This window comes from Talpa occidentalis, unplaced genomic scaffold, assembly GCF_014898055.3.
Source record: "Talpa occidentalis isolate TD23 unplaced genomic scaffold, MPIMG_talOcc4v2.1 talOcc4.4, whole genome shotgun sequence".
Taxonomy (NCBI): domain Eukaryota; kingdom Metazoa; phylum Chordata; class Mammalia; order Eulipotyphla; family Talpidae; genus Talpa; species Talpa occidentalis.
Window position 1 is genome coordinate 49,840,769 of NW_023604295.1, and position 27,484 is coordinate 49,868,252.

General features: G+C 35.8%; 1 protein-coding gene and 1 long non-coding RNA gene across 5 annotated transcripts in view; one reads left to right on the top strand and one right to left on the bottom strand.

The window, feature by feature from the left end:
- LOC129146739 (uncharacterized) overlaps window positions 1–13,859 on the bottom strand; it is a 39,746-nt gene extending 25,887 nt beyond the window's left edge. The window contains exons 1-2 of one of the 2 annotated variants that reach the window (XR_008553864.1): window positions 13,832–13,859; window positions 12,353–12,509 (exon numbers count right to left, since the gene is read on the bottom strand). This is a non-coding gene — a long non-coding RNA (uncharacterized LOC129146739). Of the gene's footprint in view, window positions 1–12,352; window positions 12,510–13,806 lie in introns of both variants that reach the window. The other variant, XR_008553863.1, reaches the window with a different exon arrangement.
- The window catches only part of LSAMP (limbic system associated membrane protein), a 615,816-nt gene that overhangs the window by 519,640 nt on the left and 68,692 nt on the right, over window positions 1–27,484 (top strand). The window lies entirely within an intron of this gene.

Genomic DNA, 27,484 nt, shown 5'->3' on the forward strand with positions numbered 1-27,484 from the left:
CCTGGCTTCCTGACATTGTTCCTCTCATAAACCAAATTTGCCCTCCCAGTTTAATTAACATAAGAAATTAGAGGTGGGAATGTCAGTGATTTTTGCCAGAGGCATTTCTGAATCTATTCTAGCAGGCAGTGAGTCAGTGCTCATCTTTTCATTTTAAAGAAAGTCCAGACACTCTTTAAAATGTGTTCTATTTTTAACAAAACACTATTAAACTGTCACATACTCTTCTTTCTGTTTTCTTCTCCACGGCTGCTGATGGTGACCAAGATATTTGTATGGGAATAAAAGCTGTCTCTTTTATATTCCACTGACATCGCTACTTCTTTGATATTATTATTTTGCATTTCTATAGACTTTATCTTTCCAAAAGACTTTAAAATCATTCATTAGTTATTCCTCACAGCCTCCCTATTAGGTAGAATACTACGATTAACCACTTTTACCTTTTCATTCTCGTCTACTCATTCACCCACCTGCTCTTCATGTAGGGAGGAAAAAGGTAAATAACTCAGGGCCTACTGTGTGTGGAGATTTTTTGTATCATCTAATCACCATAATCCTCTAAAATCAATATGATTTCTGGATAAGAGTTATTGGGTTTCATGCTGTTCTGTCCTCCCTCTCTAAGTTATCTGTAGAGAAAATTATATGCAACAATCACACTGGCCAAATGAGGGAACAAATTGTTGTTTTTATTAATAGTAAGATAAGCATCTGAGCTATACTCCACACATACAAACTCTATAGTCCAACCCTATCTGACTTAAGGCTTATCTCATAAAAAGACAACTGTGGGAAGCTGAGGCTTGGAATCATAAGTGAGGCTTCTGACTCCCTCTCCATCCTACCCTCTACATTTAAAAGTCTAGATCTTCATTTATCCAACCAGTAGCAGAGGCAAGGAAAGGAAATGAAGCTGGCAGGACTTGCTCAGAATGTTTCCAAGAACTGAATGAGTTTGCCCTATATATGAGCACAAATGAGTCAGGTGGAACTTAGAAACTCATCACCAAGGCATAGATACTTTGCACTTGAAAATTTTTACCATAAAAGATTGAAGTTTTGTTCTATCATATTAGAAAGTCTTCTCACTAAGGCTAATGAGATTTGGATAGTGGATGACACAATCCATATGACCAGTTTAGAAAAAATGAGAGCAGTAGAAATATTCCTCACTTCCCAAAGCTGGTGTTAATAATCAACATCATTTTATAATTGAGAAAAACAAGGCATAGAAGGATTAAATGAATGAAAAAGTCATATAAGATAGTGAAGAATAAACTAGTTCATCTCTCTCTGACTGTTACTGACTGAGTAGGATGTCTCCAGTGTCCATTGTCTCTTGGACCTGGAACCACTTGTCTTGCAGCTACTGGCCCTCTTTTTCTACACTTATCATAATTTTTATATTGGCACAACTTTATATATTCAGAGAGAATATGTTGCATCTCATTCATCCATCTGCTATAGATTAGTCCCACTTTAAAGCTCCATCTCCCTGGAACTAGCTAGTACTCAATTTGAATAGAGGATAGATAGATAGATAGATAGATAGATAGATAGATAGATAGATAGATAGATAGATAGATAGATAGATAGATAGACAGACAGACAGGTAGATATAGAGGTATATTGCAACTCTTTGACAGCCTATGGTTATTATATTTTTAAAGCTATTAATGCTCTTTTTTCATGGGAGACTCATTAGGATATTAATATGAGCTCCGTAAATTTCCACAAAGTCCTAAGGACTGAATTTAGTGCCTTGCTGTCTTATTTTTAAATGTTAGGAGGTAAGGAAAAACAAATTCAAGAGAAAGAATTTGGGAAATAATTAGAAAAGATCAAGAATAACAATGAATAGCCTGACTGGGAGAAGATAGACAAACAACAGAAGCAGATGTGAGAATTTAAAATGCAGGGCAAAATAGGGACATTTAATGGAAGGGCAAATAGCCTGATAGATCCTTCAATGAATTTTTAAAATATCAGTTGCTCTACTATAATAGATGCTCATAATTACAACCCTGGTTCTTCATGAAAAGAAGTTGAATTAATAGCAGTGTTTTCTGTTTAAAATGGCAGGAATATATGTGTGAGAAATTTAAGAAAGATTTCCATCCAAGGAAATTAAAATGTAAAATGTCTTACTGCTTAAAGACGGAATCCCCTAGCTATTTAGAAGCAAACAAACAAAAAACTTGGCTCTCCAGAATGAATCATTTCCAAAGAGTCTTGGATAAATATGATCTTACAGATATATTTTTATTCTGCCAGGAATAAATAGACTGAAAGGGAATTACAAATTTGTCACATGTCCTTATTATGTATTAAACATACACATCCCTCCTCATACTACTTCCATCCATCTGCTCCTCCCACATTCCATAGATCCATTCAAAGAAATGCCTGTCCTCTTGATGCACTATTAGAAAAGTGGTTTCATATTGAAGTAATTATAGTTTTAACTTATCTGAAATTCATTTTTAATGGGCATACTGTATTTTTATGTGCTAAATCTAGAAATGGCACCCAGGAAATGCTAATCATCAGCCAGTTGGTGTGAGCACAGAGGTCCTCCTATCCCTCCAGGCAGCTTTGCTCCCAATGTCCAGAACTTGCAGGTGGCCATATCACTCCAGCTTCCTGGGTCCCTGAGCATTTAGTCTCTCCACTGTCAGTACAAGGACTTTGACTAACATCAAAATGAAACACCCTGAAGTAAATGAACAACAATGTAAAAATAAATAAATAATAATTAATAAAAGGGGAAAAATAAATAAAGGAAATACACTTAATAGAAAGAGTGAAAAAAAAAAAAAAACCCACAACCTGAAATAACAAAAGCCTGTATTTATACCTGATGATTCTGGGGATTGCCACTGGGAAATAGAATAAAACAGATTTTTTAAAGGCCATGAATAAACACAGTTCTCTCTCTCTTTTAAATTTTCTGAATTTAACATGGTTTATTAACCCTTAATTTGCCCTCATTTTCATTCTTTTTATTAATTCATCTGCATTTGGCTCTCTTGAGACTAATGAAAGGAAATCAACCTACCTTTGTGAGTTTTGACAGCCAAGTGCAAATAGATTGATTGAAACCATGATATTTCCTTTTTTAATTTAAATAGAGGAAAGATTTGTGGTTAATATGCATAATCTGTGTTCACTGATAGCAAACTAGCAGTGGGAAGAGGGGTAAGTGTGGAGGCTCCATTGGTGTTCTGCTTTTAAACACAGACTGATTTAAAATTTTTCCTGCATGCCAATTTTATTGCAGGTAAATTAATTCTATCGGTGACTGTGATTTCTTTCTGAGTTCCTTAGATGCTTAGTTAGTGGTCCTTAGAGGATGAGACATTTAAATAAAACGGTCTGCCAAAGAACCCCCTAAACTGTTCCCTTATTGTGTTCTCTGTGTTCCCAAGCCCCACCATGGACCTCATTCTCCCTTCTTATTCATATGACTAGTCAGTGGGAGAATAATCTCTCATTCAGGAAGCAGAGAGTCTTGGCCAACTCATGCAAGGTTGAGTTCTCAGCTTATCACCTTTACCCTTAAGTGCTGCATCTGAGGAGGAACAAAGTGGGAGGAGAGAGGCAGCCCTAGGATATAGACAGTGCCCACAGTCAAAGAATTGTAGGTCATGAGGAGAATGTTGTGACTCAACTAGATGAAGCAGAAACCCAGGTAAGATGGCTCTGGATAAATAGGTACATTATAGACTTCTGTCCAGTTATACCAGAGGAATAATGTCTAAATTCTTGGGCTAGGGTTATAGTAATGAAGAGGCATACTTCCTCTTTCCTCAATTCAGGTTATTGTGCAGAAGGGGACTGTTTAAGAATGATATCTGTAAACAAAGTCTCAATGATAGACAAAGGAGTTTATTAGATAATAAAGTGAGGATTTGAACACGGGAAGCAGTCTCATGGTTTTTACTCTATAAGAACTATTCCAAAAAACTCAAGTTTGAATTTAGTTTATACAGGTAGGAACAGTAAGTCATTGACATTAAGAATGTAATTATTCTTGAGAGAAGGTTCTTCTAGATTTAAGTTGGCCTAACCTAAAAACGTGCTGACACTAGACAGAGGGAATGCAGGATCTAATCCCTTCCTTCATGAAGAATGTTCAACCTTGATGCAAAGGCAGGGCACCCATTGTTAAATCTTTATAAGTTCCTAGGGGGTGAAAAGACTGGCTTTATCCACAAGATTTTGAACAGCTCCTTCAGGCTTCAAATCTATGCTGATGGTCTTTCTCTGCTGTCTGCAGGAGCAGCAAAGGATTATTTTCCAAAACACTGTATAGTATGTTCACAGTAAGAAAGGAAAAAAGATAGAAAATGAAAGTAGTAAAGGAGAAAAAAAGGCATGACCTGCCACATAAGAAGAGTCAGAGGTAGAAGGTGATTTGAAGCAATGACAACCTGCCAGGCAGGTGGCAGCCTTGCAACAGGGTGTACAGTGTGGAATATACATGGTGATTCCCAGTGTGGGCATCTGGGTTCCACAGGTCCTAAAACTGCTTTAATTTGGGAATTCTCTTTGATAAAAGGAATGCAATTTGGGTATAAAGGTCTACTTTTATTTAGAATAAGAATAGAGGCAGCAATAGATGATAAACTTGAAAAATTCATACATGGCATAAACATCACAAAATTGGGAAAGAATTATTTTATGAATTAACTGCCTGATACACATATAATATTTTACCTCTTTGTGTTTGGGGTTATATGTACTTTGATTGCTTCTTTATAAGATGATGCTTTTATGTTTTCTATAGAATGTAGAAAGACAATTCATTTCTTCCTCTGCTACAGATGATCCAAGTTAGTATTATGGTGTTGCTTAACTGTTATTGGTAATATCATGCAAATATTTAAGAATGTTGTCAACTTGGGAGGAAGGAAATCTCTACTGAAATTCTCTCATCTGTAAACTGTAAGCTGTAAAAGCCCTCCAAGGTCTCTCCTACAGTGACTAATCTTAAATATTTGTGTCATTGACAATGATCTCTAACCAATGTAGTTCTAATTTTTTCATTCTAGTGGCAAACTAGCGTTATATTATCCTTGTTGATTTTAATATTTTGTTTGAAGCTGACAAAATTTTAAGTGTTTCTTGTTTCAGAGGTATGGTGGGCTTTCCCATCCATCCTCTCACACTGCCATACCCAGCTTTTGTGGTGTGATAGACTATGTCTCTATAAAGAGCAATGTTGATAAATGGTTGCAAAAAATAATAGATAGTATTTATAATTATATGCACTGTATCATCAAATATATTCCTGAAAAAAAGACCTTCCATATGTATGAAAGTTTATAATTTTCCAAATATTTATTGAAGCTTATACATACTGAAAAGTACACATATTTGTATTGCTCAGTGAACATTCACAAATATATTTCCTGCTGTTTCCTTCTTCCAAGCACTACCACCCCCTTCAGTAAAGAAGCCAAGATTTGCTTGCTGCTGTTCTTTACAGAAGTGGAAGTTCTACCACACTCTTTTGGGTGTTTTGCTTCTTTCTTTCCTCTGATGTGTTTGTGACATACATATAGTTTAGATTGCTCAATCTTGGGCTATAAAGTTATCCCATGTGCAAATATATCACAATGTTAAAAATGTACTATTGATTAACTGCGCTGGTTGCTTTTATGAATAAGGGCACTGGATCCTAGGGTATGCCGATATTCTACTTCAGTTGATTCAGGCAAATACTTTTCACAGGTGCCTGAAATACTCTGTTTTGATTTTTATTGGTCTAACATTTGGAAGAATTTTCCGTTAAATAGCTACTGGCTTTGAACATTGCAGACTTTGTCCTCCGCTACTCACATAATTTTGGTACTGGGTGATATATATGTTTGTATGATGTTACAACCTTTGTCCCTGCAATGCTGAGTGAGATAGAACAATGGGAAGTAGGTACAGTCCTACAGCAGCGTGCTAATAATAACTTAATTATTCAAGTAATCAGCTGTGAGCCTCATAAACATATCCCAATCGGCCTAACTCTATGCAGCACAATCCAATTTCCCCTTAGCAGGATTCCCAAGATAACTGAAGTCACTACAATGCCACCTACTACAAGGAGAAATGTGATAGAGGAGAAGAACAATAGAAGTCATCACTCATTGTGATGAAAATATCTAATATTTTCAAATCTTATAAAACATCTGGACAAACTGAACAAACAGCTAAGGCCTTTCTCAGGGATTTGGAAAGGGGCCTTGATAAGTGAGGGTCCCTGAAGTTTAAGTTTCACTTACATATCCATCATCTGTTGCTTCAATATTCCATATAAGAAATAATCACAAACTCAACAGCATTTAATAGTCAGCATAGTTTGCTCATATGTCATGGGGTAGTTGGCTGATCTTAGCTGAGTTCACACATAATTTGTGGGGAATCAACTAATCTGAGGCTGGATGAATTGAAATGGCTCAGCAATTCTACTTAAGTCCCTCATCTTCCATCAGATCAGCATAAGCACATTTTTTTTCATGGCAATAGCAGAGAGCATGAATGGAGAAATCCCCAATGTGCAAATTCATTTTAAGCCTCTGTCTGTATCATGTTTGCTAACAATGGTCAAACATGCCATAGGCTGAGCCCAAAATCAGAAGTGAAAGGGTCCTATAAAATTCCACAGTAATGAGCGTGTATAAATGGAAAGAAGCTGATTTGGCCATTTCTGCCTCCATTTCATCAAATTAGCTCTCTAGTAAATCCATCTCTGGCTCCCAGACATCCCTCTGCACTCAACTGGGAGATTCTTTAGAGGTGAGTGTTGAGTGGGCCTCCCAGGTGGCACAAGGGGTTAAGCACAGCACTGTGAGGCTATCCGCAGCCTCTGCAGCATGAGTTCCATCCCCCGGGCAGCCAGGGAGCTACCCACATGGCACAGCAGACCTCTTCTGTCTTACCCGCCCACTACTCCCCTCGGCAGTGTGTATCAGTCAGTCTGCCTGTCCTGCTTCCCGCTCTGTCTCTGGTGAATCCTCTCACCCCCCACACCTCTGGCCTATACCGCAGTTCTTGTATGCATGGTTACATAAATCTTCAAAAAATTTAAAAGAAGTTAGGGTTGAGTGAACAAAGTATACAGAGAGCACACCTGTAATATGACATGTGTCAGAATGACAACACCCATTTCCAATCCCAAAAGTTTATCTGCTTCCTAGATGAATTTTTTAATAAACTTTTTTTCATATCAAGGAATTCTTGGAAAATGCTGACATCTTTACAGCATACTGAATTTGACTACTGAACATAGGATGAATTGGGTGGGTCCTCTAAGATTGAAGAGATCAGTGTTTCTAGACACATGACATTGATTCCTATCACATATGTGTGATCCAGTGTATTAGTTGGAAACATCTTCATTAGCAACTGAGGCTACTCATGTTTTCATTATTAGATACTCATCCATTTGGTGGGTGAAACTCTTTCCATATGGAAAAGCCTGTGTATTTGATGTAATATGATAAGCCTCATCAGTCAATTTACACAAAATACATAGAGGCTTAATTGCTTCATCTTTTACTAAGATATCCTTTTCATTTGCTTGTGTTGTTTTCTGGGGAAGAAAAATTATAAACAAATGAAAGACTTTGTGGGAAAGAGGAGGGCAAGTGCTGTGGAGGTGTAGAAAAAAGAGAGTAGATAGGTGGTGAGAGGGCTTAAAAAAACAAACTTCTCTCATAATTTGGGCTCAACCTTCACTACCTAAAAGAACATCTTCACTGGAAAAGTGAGAAGTACATGTCAAACTACTCATGTAGATTGAAAGACATGCCTAACCTCAACTACTAGAGCCAGTTCTTTCATACAACCTACAGATATAGTAGGTATTCACAGATTAAGTGAATTGTTCTTGTTGGATTATTATGTAAAGTCATATGATGGGTAATATGTAAGGTCCTTAATAGCATTAGCTAAGTGATGCTCCAATACCCTCTCTAATAGTTCAGGGCACAATTTGTAAAACGTCCCGGTGAGAACACATAACATTTTCTGAATAGAGCCTGTCTAGAGAGCTGTAGATACTTTTCAGATTTAGGAATTCAGGTAGAATCTTATTTTAACAACTTGAATAGAAGTCAAAATTGCTATATTGAATACAAATCTCATTAAGTTTACTGCTACAGAGTATGAAGGGATATACTGTTTATTGAGGGTTTTTTATTTGTTTACATAAAACAAGTGTTAGGTGTGTGCTGTGTCTGCAAACAATAACAAATGGAAAAGATGTAAAAGAGGATATTCTTGCCAGTTCTAAGGAAGTACCTAAAATTATCTCTTCTGCAGTAGCTATATTTAAATGCAATATAAGATGTTCTTAATATGGTTTGTATGTTTTTCACAATGTTTTAGTAGTGATGGAGACAAGGACAAAATTTATTTCATAATTCTTCTATTTTTAGCACTGTGTCTTAGGCAATAGCCTGGTAGACACTTCTAAACAGAATTAGTTGTTTTATGTTTTACATAGATAGTTCAAAAATAATAAGGAAATATGCTTATAGGGTTATCATCTAGAGTCATAGAAAGTTGATCACTAAACTCCATTCCCAGTTTCATTGTGTTTCACTCTCCAAAGACATTGACAATCCACTGCCACTAGCTCTACTGATAAGTTTCACTAATTTGGAAGTTACACCAATGAACTACTCTTATGAGAAATACCTGCTTTGCCTTGACCTGTATCTATACCCAGACTTTATATTTTTATTCCCTCTAACTTTCTAGATCTCCCCTAAATGTAATAGAGGTTTGAGCACCACAATTCAAGTTTCATTCATTGGTAACCCTCATACACACACACACACACACACAGCACACACACACAACCTCTAACAGTGCATAGGATACTCAAATTTTATCCACATGACATGTAGCATTAAGTTTATGCAGATATGCAGAGATTTAACCTCAGATTTTACAGTTAATTCCAAAAGAATAATGTTTCTGAAGACTGCATTTCAGTTTTCAGCACAGGGAATCTTGTTCATCATCGGCCTTGCCCGTGTTCAAACTTTCAGTAACCAGAGTGAAAAGGAGGACTCAGAGAAAACCCAGCTGGAACATGGGAACTTTGAGAGTGCCTTTGGGGTAAATGAGCGCATTCATTGTCTCACAGAGGATGTAAACAAGACATACCCCACTCTGTCCCCTTTTTTTGCTACCTGTCCATTCTCTCTGTGTGACGGAAAGCAGAGTCTTGCCTTGAGAAGGAATGAGATATTTAGTACTCAAAAGACTGGTAGAGTGTGCTTGTCTCTTATTCTTCATAAATAGCTTCTTCCAGCTATAAACTTAGAAATATAAAACTTAGAAGACAAGACTTACATTCTTTATAATCAACAAAATCATTTTGTCACAGTTTACTTTCTTCTTTTCTACTCATCATACTTCCAAACCTAAGATAAGTGAACAGACTATGAAGAAATAGAAATAGAAATCTGTTCAACCTATGCTTTCTTTGTCTGAATTTTTCAACAGACCAAAAAGAAAAGCTATGAGCTTCAAGAAACCAGGCAATAAACATGAAAGTCTGATTCTCAAGGAGAGTATGGTTTCAGTGAAACAGAGGAACATGGGCAGGTGTGTCTATGGTCAGCTTAAGTATATTCCCTACTTCTCTTTAAATGTATCTAGAAGATATTTATCTGAAAGAGAAAATGGGGAGACTTGCAACTCTGAATAACACAAGGGATGATTTATGCCAAAAGACACTGAGTGTGATATGGGGGTCAGATGCAATGTAGAGTAGCAGAGAGGTGCTAAAGAGATAATTAACAACTATGTTCTAAATAAAAGTTAGATTTTGGAAAAGATGGGACTAGAATCTGAAGAAGGGACCTGGGGTAATAGGAAGACAACACAGTGTAATAGAAGTAGTCCTTAGTACAGCTACGTCAATGACAAGATAATTAATTGGCACTGAAGAGTTTTGACTTTTTTTTTTAAGTCTTGCTGTAGTAGTTCATGGTTTATGAGAAAAAAAATGGAATGCATTTTAAGTTGTATTCTAAATCTGTAGATTTGTATGTATAAGTAACCATACACCTGTTTTGTAATGAAGATATGAAAAGATAATTGTTTGCTTTTTGATTCATCAATGGTTGATCTAAATCCAATTAAATGACAAGATGAACATCTCTGTGCTTTCCTAAAAAATAATGTCCAGAGGTAACACTGTATTATAATATTTTATAAGTTTTAGGTGTTCATCATTGAGCATTGACACAATTCTCATGTGTATATTCTACATTGAATTCACTACAAAATGTCCAAGTCAGAAAAAAATAATGTCCACTAGTCAGTACGTGATTGCTTCAAGCAATTCAAGTTTAATACTTATATCAGTTACCACTTGGCACGATAGTGCTGTGTGCATTCATGCATTGTGCTTTCAGAAATAAGCATTCACTTTCCTATTTATGGATTTTCAAGTTAATTGTGTCTTGGGGATGGAGGCTAGGCACAGCCATGTGGCTATGTATCTGGCTGACTGTCAGGTGGGTTGGTTTTAGGCTGCCATTTGCATTCAGATTGGCTTTATGTTCATGCTGCATCCAACCTTCAGAGGCAAGAAGTGTTATTCTCATACAAGAGAAAAAGTTCAGAAAAGAGAGCTAAAATAGATGAGGACCACATGAGTGAAGGAGCTTAGAGTACTACACAGCAAAGAGTAAGTAGATTAAGGACTCTTTATAAGTATACTTTTGAAAAGTTATAAGCATTTGGTACTTACTAAATTCTTAAAATTGAAGGTATGTTTTTCATATTTACACTTTCCAATCTAAATATAGGAATCGAAATATTTAGATTTCCAATCTAAATACAGAATTTCTTTGATCCTGCAAAATGTCTAATAATCACCATTCTAATTTCTAATCTATCATGACTTTCTTGAGGTTTGGCACAGTCAGTTTTGAGGATTCATGGCCCGTCATCTCAGATAAACTTTTAACAATAACGAAGAACATTCGGCATCTTTTACCTCACCACAACCCCCTTAGCATCACATGACTGCAGTGTAAGCAAAATGAGGCCAGAAAAATTCTGATCCATGGAGACTTGAAGCCTCAAATATCTCTTCTTTGTAAAATGAAGACCCTGAGATGTGGGAAATGTGACTTCCCTTATTGCTCATGAGATAGGTTAAGTATTTAGAATCACCAGTGAAAGGGAATCTTAAGATGCTTATTATCTGAGAAATATCAATCAATACTTCACTTTGTGGTTTCTGAGCATGATTAAGTTCACTGCAGCCAGGTGAAACACATCCTAGTTCACTTGTGAGTCACAAAGCAGAGTGCATAATTCACTCATCTCCTCAAGGTCACCTCTAAATTCCTCTCTCCTTTGTCACTTAAAATAGTGTAGATGGGTATAGAAGCCAAAAACTTACTGAACTAATAGCTCATTAAAAACAGGGTAGCCTCTGCTTCTGCACATGGCTCTGAAAAATACAACACATCCTATCCCTATGACCCCAAATTGGTTGCAACTTGGAAAAATGGTTTAAACATATTTGAAATCTTATTGTCTAACATTATTCATTTAACATGATTGCCCTACTTAATACAAAGGCAAAAGAGCAATTTCTGCATTAAATAAAATTATTAAAAGGCAGTTACTTGTTAAAGCATTTCATTCACTTTATCAAGAGCAATGAAGTGATCTTAATATATGCAAGACTATTTTTCCATTTATTAATATAAAATCTATCTTTTCTTTGGTATATCACAAGATAAAGATCATCAAGTTGTTCTTGTAGATTCCGGTGCTTGCCCAAATGTATGGACACCACAAAATGATACGTCAGGTGTATCATGGAAGAAGAAGGAAGCGGCTCTAATATAGTCACCTCTTTGTTTATAATCAGCTCTACCTTGGAGTGTATTTATTTAATATTAGATTGTATTAACAGCCACTTAAAATCTGATTGAATTTGCTGAGAGTTTGATAAAAAATTATTTGTGCCCTTACGAAAGCCATTCCTATTTATGTAGGCTATTACTTTAGCCCATGTTCTAAGGTCAAAATGGTTCAAAGAAAACCTGTTCTAATATCAAGAATGTATGAAATGCCTTGTATGCTAATTATTGCTGATGTTGGTATGGCATTTGTGTTAGGCCTCTGTCATGGGAGAATGGTTTTTAAAAAATGATTAAAGTCGAGCATATTTATCTGAAGGAACATTATTACTGAACTCTGTTTACATAGGCAGCAACAAAACATTCAGTAATTTGAGCAAAAAAGTTGACTTACTATCTAAAAGCGGCTTCCAATTTCCAAAATACATAAGAAACGATAGCACAGTGCTAACCTGCAAATGATATCCCATCCTTAGAGACAGCTGCTCCATTTCATCTTAGGTCACAAATGAAGTGGCTTTGTGGAGATGAAGCTTGGTGTGTTGTGCCAACTCCATTTGCCCCCTTTTTTTCTGACAGCCACTCAATTGGGTATTCAGAATAGATTAGCTGGAGACAATAAAGGTCAAAAATGAAAGCCACATTAACAATTTTGTGTCAGGAAAGTCCAGGAACCAAATGTCACTAATATATCAAGCTAGAGAGGAAAACCAAGAATTCAGAGCTGAAATTGGGACCTTCATTTACTTGGACATGGCATCTTTTCATCCTGTAACTCGCCTGCACATTGTCATATGCTTGTCCCTGCTTCTGCAAGTGTGCTCTGTAGACCAGTGCCAGTTGGTGAATTGCTAATTATTCACAATGAAACACTGAGAGTAAACATTTGAATAAACATACTTACCTGGTGAATGAGACCATCTTTTCAATAGTAGTGATGATTACCATGTAATTTAAGAAAAAGATTGCAAAGCAGTGTCAGAAGATTTAAATTTTAATTGGGGTCACTGTCAACTACTCATTTCACCTTTATGGTCTCAGTTACCTCAAATGTAAAATGAGGACTGAAATTAAATCTCTGAGGTCCCTTCTATAATTAGCATTCTTTTAGTCTATTATATATTCTTTTGACTTTTTAATATTATTTTGTATTATTTCACCTTAACTTTCCCTTAATTCATTTACCCTTGAAAACCTCAGGCTGATGCCTGCAAAACATTACAAAATATCATGTCATAGCAAACACTGACATCATCATTTTGCTTAGTGTCTGTTAAAATAAGACTTGCAGAATATAAATAACCAAAGAAAACAAACTGGGAAAATGAGAATAAATCTTTGGCTCTGTGGAAAATATTCTGGTTACCAGAGTGGGGTAGAGGGAGGAAAGGTGCGGGGGGGATGGTGACAGAGTTGAAGTACTGGAGAGTTTGTGAAGGGTAAGTGAGGAAGGTATGCAAATGGAGGTGTGAAGTTATACTCTGAAATTTACATAGTCATGTAAACTAGTGGAAAATCAATTAAAAAACTCCCTGTAATGTTAGGGGATAGGATAGAAATTAATAAGCTACTTTATAGTTTTCATTTTAATACATTAGCATATGGACATAGTAAAATAATACAATACTCAACAAAAACACAGAGGAAATGGTAGGTAGGATCTTATCTAATTACCTTACTCTTTATATTTAACAGAAATACCTTCATGCCCTCTTTTACATATTTCCTCTACCAAGAGACACTAAATAAAAGAAGACATAGAAAGAATCTCTGCTCTCAAAGAATAAATCTCTACCAATGACTTAAAAAGCCTGCTCCTCCATTAAAATGTGTATTTGGGCAGATGAAGCCCTTCTACAGATGGAAACTCCAAAGTTATCCTTTGTTATGTGCTTTAAGAACTCACATGTTTACTTTCTAGCTAGGCCAACCTTATTAGATCCTCTTGCATCTTGGGAGTTCTCCAGGGTATGTATGAGCTCCTGGCAACATCAGCCTGCTGGATTCTAGGTTCTAGTGGGAGCCTTGCTTTTCTAAGTTGCTTCCTATACTCTGTTTAATAACTAGTATTGAAATCAGATAAAGGAGTATCTTATATTATGTCACACACATTCCTCCTCCCAAATGTTGTTTTACCTTTCAGCTTGACCTCTGCTGGTCATAGTATGTATGATTCCTTTAAGCATCCAGTCTTAATCTTTGTCAGCTGCTTATGCCTATAGCTGATATTAAACCTATTTCCTTTAATCCACCCTTATTCTTTTCTTGGTCGATACAGCCTCACTTCCATTCTAATCTTCTAGTCTTTTCTTCAGAACTGAAAACCATGGAATTGGAACATATAGGAGGAAATTGAGATCATCATGGCCAACTACTTACTCTCAGAATCATAATGGATCTTGGATTTCTGTTCATTTCACTGTCATTTTCACTACAGCACACATGTAACTCTGAAAATTCTTGAATACAAGGCAGATTCTGTTGTATATAAATTTATCTTCCAAAGAAGAATAAAGTTCTGGAAGACAGGAACAGATGAAGGCAAATTTTGCTTTATTATTATTTTTCAAAACCTCAAGCACATTGCACTACATATTGTAGCTGTTAAATATTTGATGAATTAAATTTGTATCATTCTTACAGTTTCTCCATCTTATTAATTTTTGCCTTTCCCTTCTATAAATTTCCTAATTTTTATGTTTGGGTTATAAAGATATTCAATTTTATGTGTTTAATAGGCTTTCTCTAAGAATCTTATTTAGCATTTTGCACATGCTAGGTGTTAAATAACATTTCTTTTTTATTCAATTTTCACATGATGTATCTACAGGCACCTCTCTGACCTTTGAAGAGTGCTAACTTACACTCAGCATTTAAAGGAACAGCTCTTTTGTTCATATTTGCAGTACATAGAATGAGCTTCTATTTCTTATAATCATTCCTGCTTGTTCTTTTGTCAGTGTTGCTGATTTCCACCTTCATCTTCCTTTTGAATATGTGTGTTTGTGAAAGCATGTGTTTTTTTCCCAAATTCAATCTTACTTTAAATGCTTTCAGTTCGTATTTGTTTGTGTTTGCATTCTTTGCATTATTTTCTCTTCTCTGACATCAGCATTACCTTTAAATCAAGTGCTATTTTCAATTTCCAGTCATTCATGTATACAGTGATGAACTTTGTAATACCCTCACTACAAAGATGCCAGAATGCTTTTTAGTCATTTGTGATATACTTTTGCTAACCAATAAAATAATAGCATCAACTTCAGATTGACTTTTAATAAATTAGAATTTTTAATATCTATTTCATATTTTTTAAATCAGCTATATGAGTTGTCCTATGTTGACTTTTTATGTGCTTATAATTCTGTTTACCATAAAACTATCAGAAATGATGTCCACCATTTGTTCTTCTCAAGATAATATTGCTTACCTGTCATCTTAATGTTTAATATTGTTCTCTATGAACATCTGTTCCTTTAAAAAAAACTGCTTAAATCAGCCTCCAAAATCATTCTCTTTACCTATTATGAAGAATAGTTCCATTCACCCATTATGCTACATCTTTTAGATATACATAGAATATTCTTGTTTTCATATCTTTGTAAAACATCAAATTCAATCCCTGCAACATCAACTATCAAGTCAATGTACATTAGATATCCAGAGCCACTGATTAGTGTCCAAATTTTCCAATTACTCCATTCTTTGCTTTTATGAACTGTTTTTGCAGAAACATAATTATATCCTAATCATACACAGTAATTGTTTTCTTATTAAAACAAGATTTAAGAAATTAGTTGAGTCTCTCAGCCATTTAGACTTATCATTGTCATATACCTTGTTCATTTTTGATGCCATTCATTCAATTATTTTCTCCCTCCTTCTATCCCTATAAGGTTTTAAATATACTTTTTAACTTTAACTATTCACACCTGTCCTGATGTCTTATTTTCATACTGTTTTTTTTATTCTAAGTTATAGTACCTTACCACCATAAACAGTGCCTTAATAATGAATAAAGAGAGAATATCCAGGATCACTATCACCATATTAGATTTAAATCCTGGCTCCTCCAGAGCTCCTGATGTGGACTCAGTGTTTGCTCAAGGATTCAATCACTTTGGACCTGATTTTGATGCATACACCATCTGTATATACTGTCTATATCACCTACTCTCTAGATCCAATAATCTGCCCATTCTCTCCAGTCCACAGAATACCCACACAGTCTTGTTATTGAGTATTTTCCAAGCCTAGTTCCATGAAAGTACGGGCACACCAGGATTCTCTTCTTCCAACCAGTTGTACTTCCATTTGCCTTTCTACTTTTCACTTCCTCCTAACCTTCACACTATTCATCCTTTTAAATAACTTCTGTTCTCTTACCCAAACTTTGTCTATCCTATTAGACAAAAACATAACAAATCCTCTGCTTGGTCATGGTATTTCCAAGTTGTTTCTAGTGGCAATAGATATATAAGAGTTTTAGTAACTAAAAAACATGCATGTAACCTTTTGGAATTTAGTAACAGGAGTTGACCTCTTGTTCTCTTTTTCATTCAGTCTATCTGCCATATCCTCCCTTCATGCCCAGCACAAGAAAAGAAGGAAAACTTTAGCTGGATTCATCAGCATAAAGTAAACTCAACAAGATAGTAACATTGGGGGCAGAATATCACAACCTTAAAGCAGGAAAGAGAGTCATAAAATAAAATCGAAGTGTGAGGGGTGGGTGAGGAGAAGCTTCCAGTAAATACTTTCAGTGACAATACCATTACCCAGAAATCAGTACCTTTTAAAAAATGTATCAGGGGCCTCCCCTGGTGACGCAGCGGTTGAGCGCTGGGCTGCACCTCTGCAGCGCCGGTTTGTTCCCCCGCCACTGGCGAGGTTCCCACAAAAATAAAATAAAATAAAAAATAAATAAATAAAAAATATATCAGTGTGACATATGTAAATTTAAATTTCAATGTAGATACATTTCATATTTCATGTATTTTTACATTTCACTATTCATTTAATGAAAAGATTAACAATGGTATCTTTAATAGCATACTTGCATACCATTTCAAATGTGACTATTTACAGAAACTTTATTAAATAACATTTTAGGAGTATGGCCCTAGAATAAAGTAAGGTATATGAAGAATGTAATTATTCAGAGAAATAGGAAATTGTGAATCAAAATTATGAATCAAGAAAGTCACTTATTGGATGAATCATATTTGCGCAAGAATGTTTCTGAGAGATTCTGGGAAAGAAAAAAGATTCAAGCTGATAAAGGGAAAAGAAAAATATTTAGACCTTTACTTGGAGCAAAGTAGGTGATTATCTTAGGTCAAGTTCCTTAGTCACAGTGCCTGAGACAGGACTTCAGGAGTATGTTATTTTTTTTATTTTTTTTATTTTAACATTTATCATTTTTTATTATTTAGGAGTACTCCTTAGGAAAAACCTGAGGAAAGAAGATTATTGAGGAATATTCCTCAGGAAAGAACTAGGATAAGAGAGGGGAAAGAGTGAAGAAGAATATTGTCTCCAGAAAGCTCTTGACTTGTACTGATGCAGGGTGAGGTTCTGGTTTGTGAAAACCCTGCAGCAGTATCCCTCTTTGAAACAAAATAGTTAGGATTTTAAAATCCTGAATCAGCCTTTCATTAATCACTTGAGAGCAGATAAATTGAAACCCAAGAATTTCTGGACCTCTTGGCTGCCAGCCACCAAAAATTCTGCAGAGAAGGCCAGATGTAAGCAAGCAGCCATCCATAGTTCTCACAGCAGCTGGGAGACAGGTTTCCCTTCTGGAAAGTGAATCTGGACTACTTAAGACATCTATTGCAGTAATCAATAAATATGTATTAAGTGATGAAAAGCTGAGTATGTCCCAAAGCAATTTTGGACTCTAAACCAGCTTCCCATCTTATAGGAATTGGATATTTTCCAATTTTTTTCTGTATGACAAAGAATCTTATACAATATACTACACATACTATACAGTATACTACACTGATTAACCTCTGGCTTAATGAGTGTCATTTTGTAACCCATATTAAGTAGCAAGTAAATATAAACTACCAAGTCCCAGAACATAGCCAGTCGAGGCATAGTGAAAGAGGTTTGCTCTTAGTATTGTTCTCATTAGCAGCATAAAAGCAACAAGGTTCATTAGTAACTAGATGGATAAGACTATAAACAAAGTAGGCAGATATACCAGCATAGCACAAACAGTGTAGAATGTCTCTATAGTCTTGAGCAATAATGGGGCAGGCAACTGACATCCAAATATGATTTAGTCTCTCTAGGTAGACCCATGCAGGACTTCAAATGGTGGGAGGGTGAAGACTTGATTTACTGATCCTATGGAAGTTTTCACAAACACCCAGGTGACAATAAGCAAGAATTCTGTGTTAGCTCTTCACCTGGACATAGATATCCAGCCCCTGATAGCAGCAATATCTATGAATTCAAATTACAAGACTATTAGAAAGTTACTTGTTCAAGAATGACATCAATAACATTTGGGTGTAAGGATGATAGACTCTCACTGGAAATGATACATAAAACGCTGTTTGCATTATTTTAACACAGCAGATTTCAAATGTGTTTAGTCTTCAATATAACCATGATTTTTTTTAATCTGATTTTCTAGCATATTGAAAAAATGTATGCTACTAAATGATTGCATAAATTTTACTTGTAATCCTGCCCTTAGATTTTCGCAATGACAAAAGTTTTGCTAAATAGAATTTTAATTGTGGACATTTATTTTCTAGAGACTCTGAGTATCTCAGGAAGAAAAGTTAGTTGTGAGCAACACAAACTTACACAATAAAGGGCAAGACAAAAATTATTGGAAATTGGCAGAAATAAATCTTTGACTTGGAGAAAAAGTTGAACAATATATCCTTAGTCAGGCAAAAATAAGACAATTCTTAAGCAGGACTCTCTCTGTAACATAATCCCATTGACAACACTCATCTCATTTTGCAACTTTCCATTTAAGTTTCACGTTTCCAGGACAGAGCTTCATTAGTCTAGCCTTAGTCATTTTTCCCCTTGGATTGATCATCCTGTCCAGAAGTTTAGTGATACAAAAATGGTCCCCAGAGAAATTACCTATATCCAGGCAGTCATCCTAGCTTATGTTAGCTTAGGTCTTAGCGTTCATCCCAGAAATGGCTGTTGTCATCAGTGCATTCAGATCCATAAACTCTTTAAAATTCATTTTTATTTTTGTGTCTCTGTAATTGGTCTTAATGTTTATACCTAATTAGAACTGTTTTTTAATGTGGAATTAGGTGGATTTACATCCATAGTAACAAGATTATGTTTTATGCTAGCATATTGAAATCAAATTAAGGATTTTGATTCGTGATATAAAAGGTGCCTTCAAAACATTTTTAAAGGAGGGCCTCCCTGGTGGTGGAAGGAGTTAAGATGCAGCCTATGAGGCTATCTGCAGCTGCTGCACCACAAGATCCATCCCTTACCAGCCAGGGAGGTACCCACATGGCGCAGCAGACCTCTCCTGACTCGCCTGCTGCTCCCCTCAGCAGTGTATTTCAGTCAGTCTGCCTGTTCTGTTCCCCACTCTGTCTCTGGTGAATCCTCTCACACGCACCCCCACCACACACCTCTGGCCTGTACCCTAGTTCTTGTATGCATAAATAAATTTTTAAAAAATTTAAAGGAATGAATGGTCAGAAAATAAGGGTTACATTTGTGATACCCAGTGCTCATATGCCATGATTCTTAGTTTTACTTGGACTTCCTTTTTTAAAGTTGTCCCCTTTCTTAATGAGTTGCCATTATTTCTCATATCCACATTGTGTTGCCAATTAACTAATTCTCAGTTGTTCAAGTCTTATTGCCCAGTCTTACAATTTCCACTCAAATGTGAACCCCTGAAGGGCAGGAACTCTGCTCTCCATCTGTCCAGCCCCATGTTTAGTGGAACATATAATACTCTAATGACATATTTATTGAATGGACAAGTGAAGGAATGACTATATCTCATCTTTCTACCTTCTAATGTCAGCTTTTTCTTTATTATTAGCAATATCAACTACTGTGTACCAGCTCTAAAGAGACATATAAAACATAGATTGGTCAGTTTTTCCACCCAAAAAGAACAAATGCTTTAGGGATACAGTAGAATGTGAAATTCTTTAGCAATATAAGGTTTGAGTTTTATCTTTGGATTTCATTCACTCATTTATGATACTCCAAGCATCTAATGACTTGGATAATTTGAAAATGACATTTTTCCATTAATTTTGTGAAATGCACACACCTGAAGACCTGTGGCATGGTTTAAAAAAGAAGTAGAATAGGGCATCTTCACAATAAATCTGAACCCACTTATCTGCTTGACTGCATTATACTTCTTGGATCATAAAATCTGCCCTCTGTAGCACAAGTAATGGGAATAATGATGCGAACTTGACTGGGTGGACTTGCAGCCTCAAAGGTGTGAGAGTGGTTATTTAGAATCTGTCATAAATTAGTATCATATAACTCTTATCAAAATTTTGGGATATGGGTACTACAGATTTGGAGTAATGTATTCAAATTGTTGATAGTGCAAATAACTAGGCTCCAGAAACATATCAGTCTCTGCTACTCAGTTTGAGTCCATAATTTACCAAAATTAGTTGGATTTATTCACCAAATCCTTTTTAGCTGCCACACAGGAGTAATTCTTTCAGAGTTGGTGACATGTGTCATTATTGTTGTTATCATTGTTATATTAATATTATAGAATAGTATGTTCTTAAAGTATCATGTAAATTTTTTAATAGTTAAAAATGTCTGAGGAAGATGCATTTTTGCCTTGCCTTTATTTGTCGAAAAAAAAGTGCTCTATCATTGTGGTTTATTTTTTAAATACAAAATCGTATGCTGTGTAGCTAACCTCTTGACAATGGTAAGAGATTGGTGCAAATAGCCCTCAATCACCTGTGCCTTGCTCCCCTCCCATCATGTTTGACTCACACTGAGACACACTACTGTTCTGAGAGAATATTCATGAGGAGTCTTGCTTTCCTGTAAGATACCTTCTAAATCCTGTAAGATCCCTTCTAAATCATGACTATATTCCTGTTGAGAATCATCTTTTTTTTTAAGATTTATTTATTTATGCATACAAGAACTGGGGTATAGGCCAGAGGTGTGGGGGTGAGAGGATTCACCAGTGACAGAATGGGGAACAGAACAGGCAGATCAACTGAAATACACTGCTGAGGGGAACAGCAGGCGAGTCAGGAGAGGTCTGCTGCGCCATGTGGTTAGCTCCCTGGCTAGGGATTGAACTCGTGCTGCAGTGGCTGTAGACAGCTTCATAGGTTGCACCTTAACCCCTTGCACCCCCAGGGAGGCCCGAGAAGCATTGTTTTAGCACACCAGCTTTGGCAACCGCACACTTCAGGTCCCACTCAGTTGTACCTGGGGTTTGGTTCAGAAAGATGGAGTTCATTGGTCTGATGCCACACCTTCCACTCCATTTTGTTCAAAGTTTGAATTTTAGTGAAAATCAAAATATTCATTTCAGCACTTATGCCACATGCCACCAACATTCATTTGTTTAGTTAACTCTCTAGTAGCCTATGGTCTGTCAAATGGTGGGGGTCACATTTGATTTATATTTGTGTGTCCCCTACCCCAAATAACACAGGCCCTGGTACTTAGCTGCTGATGTCCTAACCAACCAAGAATTCCCTTACTGAAGTATACACAAAACATGACCATGTGATTAAAAGCCTTAGCCAATAAGTCACACATGTGTGGGCAGCACAACAAAAATAAAAGAAAACTTCCAAATGGAAGATAGGATAAGGATGAGTTAAAAACTTAGAGAATATTCATTGCTGCCAGTTGGGAAGTGATATCTTTTATGGAACAAATACTAAACTCTAGGCTTGTGTTCTTGATGAGATCGGCACACAATACTGATAAGATCTGAGCTACATTGTCATTCCTTTACTATTTTTTGTAGTTATTGTGTTCATGGATAAATGTTTGAAAAAGAAAAAAACTACTCATTTTGAAATGTTATGTCTGTGAATAAAATATGTACATGTATTTGAGACTTGGTTTGACACCACAACAGTATATTTGAGATAAACTATTTATCTTCCACAAACACATTTCAGTGTTTTAATACATCCATTTGTTTCTGGAATGAAGGCAGAGGCATGAGAGTGGGAGAAAAAGAGGGAGAGAGGGAGGCAGGAAGGAGAGGAAGCAGTCAGGGAGCTTTGTGTTGTGATATTTCAGCTTTCCTCTGAAGGCAAAATCCTAACTGGAATGTGGTTTTGTTATCCTGGATGTCAGTTCACAAATCATGAATTAAGCAGCTCAAGCCAAGTGGCACCTAGTAGTAAAACTGGCGTTTCTCAAAATATTGGCAGATCGCATGAGCAACTGTTGGTTTTGAATGTTTAATGGGCAATATGTTACTTATTCTAGTAATATTGTTGTGCTTGTCTAACCTTTTTCAGTCTGCCTCCTTCTGCTTTATTGCTGGAAAGATTCCAAAAAGGAAGGGATATGTTAGGGAGAGGAAGGAGTGTGGACAGAATGAGAAAGAACTATAAGGAGAAAAGTCTAATTATAATCACTCTCCTGAAAATGGGGGAGCTGTCCCTGTCTTCTCAGAATTATAACTAAGGGACTTCTATGGAGGAATGAAATCCCCACATATTGTTCATCATATGTTTATGATCGCAATGGAGGAAAAGAATAAAGTAAGAAAAAAAATAAAATGGAAGAGAGGCAAGAAAAACTGCCTGGGCTGGTTATGGTGAGCAGCACAGGTCAAGCAGGCAGTGCTGAGTGAGATCATGATGAGAGAATCCTGGGTGAAGCCTCTCCTGACTCTTTGTCATGTTTGTGATGAAGGTGTCTTGGTCTAGAGCATGAAGCTGGCAGAATTACAACAGAAATCAAATCAGTGGAGCAAAGGGGTAAGATAGAAATCAACAGTAACTTCACAATCTGTGGCAGAAAGCACTTGACTTCTTGGTCCCCCTTATAGGTCGTCACCACCAACACATGTTCATCTCCTAGCAGTACAGATTGGTGAGTCTGAATGCACAACTGGCCAGTATGTGTGAAAAAACTCAGGGAAATCAAAACTTTATCAAGGTAAAGCTAATGAGCTCCATGCAAACTATAGGCATCTGTTGCCTCAAAAAACAACTGTCTTCATCATTACTATTTGGTTTAAAAAGTGAATGAGAAACTTGAGGCATTAGTGAATAAGTTTGAAATTCTCTGTAGGGCTAAAGCAGATAATTCATGCAAAAGGTCTGGATCAATGAGGATGTTAAATTGGAGATAACCATATGACTTATTTGCATAAGAAATTATCTAGAGACAAATCTGCAAAACAGAAGCCTCATTATAGTAAGGAATAAAAAGTAATTTCTCAGTGCTCTAAGAACTAAAATGAAAGGGAAAAAAGATTAGGGTAGGATTTACCTTTAGATACATACATCATCAGCCTGTTGTTATCCTATTTACAGAATTAGGAAACTTGTTCCTAAACTTCAGCAGCAAAAGGCTCTTGTGTAAATTTCATCCAGGGTCACATTTTGTAAGGTTATTTCAAAATATATGTATATTTGCACTCTTGCATGTTTGTGCTTCTGGAGAGAGGAGCTGTGATTTTCCTTAATGAAGTCATGGACCTATTTTTGGTATTGAGTTCAAGAACCCTGGGAATGATGCTAATGAGGTCAAAACAACAAGGACAGTCTCCATAATCTAGCCAGCTTTGCTTTGTCCTTTAACTGCGGTCTTTAACCCTGGCGGTGACCCTTCAAATGAATATTCTTCAGTAATGACTGTCAAGGAAAAATAATTTCAGATTCATCATTAAGAACCAATCATTTATTGAGTATCTACCCAGTGACAGGCACAGGGCAGAGTGATATTGGGAATAATATAATTATTCTATACCCTCTAGTAATAAGTTTCTATTTATAGAGATATGACTACAGTGCAGCAATGTTGATAACCCATCACATTTGCTAAATGAAATACAGCAAATACTTATAATACCCCTACTCTAATCCTTCACTCAATTAAATATTTCAGCTCAGAAATGAGGGAAGGAATGAAGAAAATCTTATTTGCAAAGTGAAGATAAAGAATACAATTGGAACAAATAAATTCAAATGTTAAATTAAGGTTACTTGGCATGCTTCCTCTGCTGGAAAGAAAAATGATAACATCTCCTGAGAAAAAATATTTGGGAGAGGATTGCTAAAATAAATTGTGATTGGAGAGAAAGCAGACAATTTGTGTTATATTTTATTCACTAATTTCTAATCTTTCCCTTTCTAAGTTGATATATAAATATTCTTTCATATGATTGTAAGAATTACATGAGATAATATAGATATGTGTAGTAAGCCTTAAATAATCAATAATTATTTCTGTTATAATTTACTATTTCACCTGAAGAGGCTCTTCATGTTTTGTTTTATTTAGTTTTTTTTTTTTTGAGTATCTACTATATTCTGTTAACTCCTTACATAGTAATAAAATATTTATCCTTAAGATTTCAACTTTAACAGCTTTTTCTGAAATTATCTTGCCTCGTCAGGTGAAATCTCTCTCTTACACTCTCATATCTTTCATTTCAAAGCTAGAGTTTCCTACCTTCTTAGCAGTGAACAGGGTTATAACTTTGCTCAGAAAATCGTACACACATTTGAGATAACAAACTTCACAAATGTGAAAATGGTCTGATTTTAATCACCACTGTGTCCTTGGCACCAAGCACTGGGTCTGGCTTGCTATGGGAACTCGGTATTATATTTAGTTGAATGTATAAATAAATGTATAAGGTACTGAATGAATGGAAGAATATAAAGATCAATAGGCCTAGAGCACTAACCTCATGATCTCATGGTCTAGTTAAGGTGACACAAATGTATACAAGTGATGTCAATGCACATTTACCTAGGCTACCATGATTGTCTGATCAAAACTCCTTGAGAGTATAGTCATTCCAGAAGAACTGAGGGCTGTGAAAAAGGTAGTTTCAAGCAGGAATTCAAAGGAGGAGACAGGAAGGAAAGATGCTGAGGAAGGCCTCCATAAAGGATATGGCACTTGGACTAATTCTTCAAGTTTGAGTAGAAAAGGGGCAGACAGTTAGGAGAGGAATGTCTTTCTGGAGGGAGAGGGACAGTTTGTAGTGTTCACATTAATCTATATACTGAAATCTAAAAGTCCCATTATATCCAATAAAATAAATTGTCATTTTCAAAATTAGACCTAATATCCAAAGATTGAATAGAATTAAATACACAATAAAAATTCTGGAAAGAATGCAAGAGGGAAAAATAAACCTAGAAGATTGTAAAAGGTTGGACTGTAAATATTTCTAAGTGCACGGAAACGTACCACCCTGTGAATGGGCAGTAGTCAGCGCCTCCAGGCATGTGACTTCTTGAACTGACTGATCCAAGGATAAGATTTAATCCTTGGATGATCTCCAGAGACCAAGGAGGAGCAATCTGGAAGCTCTCAAGCAGTCTGAGATAAGGATGCTTTGAAATTTAACTGTGTGCATTTACTTACAAGCATATAGTACTAGATATTTACTATATTACCTCTTTTGTACTTTTAGCCACCTTAAAAAGTCATTAAGGAAGTATTATTACCTCTCTTTCAGATAAGGAAAGTGGATTTTGGAGGTTGTTAATGACTAGCCCAAATTTAACAACAAAATTATACATTAAAGTTCCCTAAATCTAAATCTAAGGTTCTATTACAATATGTAAGTCTATTTATTTTGTAAAATAAAGCAGTAATAAAAAAATAAGGTGCAGTGACAGAAAAATCAAATATAAATGTTAAAATGAAATTTCTGAAAAGTTTTTAATCTAATCTAATTGTGTTTTAACCAAACCACCATATAGCTCAAAATTTAGGGTACATAACTTTCTTAATTTATTTTCTAGATTTCTTTGATTTCAAACTATCTTTCAGCCTAGACCTTTCTTCCCATTTCTGAAATAGACATTTTGCTCTAGCTTAAAAAGCATGGACTTCACCATAGATGGAGTTCTGCCATTTATTAGCTTTATAATCTTGAAAAATTAATTCATATTTATTTCTCACCCACATCTATAAATGGGAATATATATTTATATATCAAGGTGATACATGTAGTATTACTTAACACATGCTTGGTTTATAGTATGTTATCAATAAATATTTATTTGGTGAACCAATATTGGTTCTCTATTTCTTCTTGACTCCCTGTGTGATCTTAGGCCAGATACTTACCATTGAGTTTAGTTTTCTCATCTCTAGGGATCATAATACTGGTGTTAGAATTTTTCAGGTTGTTTCACAAAAATTCATGTGAGAGTTTTTAGCACTTAATATCTGTGATCTTTTATCTTCCTTTTATAATCATTTTGTATATCACTTTAACCTTTCTTTACATTCTCCCCTCCTCAAGAATCTCATTCTTTTCCTTCCTATCTCTTTTTTTCTATCCATTTTCTGCTATACATACCACTCTTCTTTTCCAGATTTCTGCTTCCTATTTTCATCTGTTACTCCTCTTTTTAATTTCTCTTTCTTAATTTTCAGGTGTCTTTCCTCTAGCCTTTGTCCACTCTAAGAGAGTTGAGCACTAGAATGGAGACCAGGCGTCTCCAGAGGTGGAAGACAGAAGGCTCCCACCTGCCCAGAGGACTTGTCAAGCTGTTCTGAGCACTTATGGATAAATAATTCAGTTATCTTTGATTTAGGAGAACGGCAACAACAATGTATATCAAATAGTAGAGTGCCTCTTGATTCCTCACATTCCCATTTGCATGTGGACACACACACACATGCATTTGCACACACAAACTTGCCAAGGTGATCACTTGTTCACTCGTTCTTATGACTCCTTTTATCTTTGTATTTGTTTAACTATTACAAGTAAGAAGGAGAAAGGCAAATAATGAATTATTCCACTCCTAGGTGGAATATAAAAAACAAAACAAAAGAAAAGACAAAACTTTACCAAAAAACCCTAGAAATCTGACTATAGAGAATTGAGGTTGCCAGAGGGAGAGAGAGGAGCCTGGGGTTGTGCACACACGGGGCTATGCTAGAGGATTTTGGATGCTTCCGTGGTGTGGCAGCATACACCTCTGAAGAGAAGTGAACCTATACCTCTAAATTTTAAGACAATACAACATCAATAAAAAGAATATAATGAAATAAATAAACTAAACAAAGAGAAGCATAGGACCTGCAAAAAACATTTCACTTATTTTCAGCTCCTCCCAGCATGCACCTTCTTGAACTGACTGATCCAATGATAAGATTGAACAAAAATAACTGAATATGTAAATCATTAGGAATCTAAGAAGAAAAAACAAAGGATATAGAAAAGGGAAATGTTTAGATATAAGTGAAAATAGACAAGAACATTTTAACACTTTTAGAACCAGCATCCTCTTTAGTGTACCAGCTGAGCTGTATAGAGGTTCTCGGGAGCTTGTTATAATCTCCTTCCCACAAGGCCCTCTGCTACCTGCTAAAGGAATGCTTCTGTGTCCAGCTGG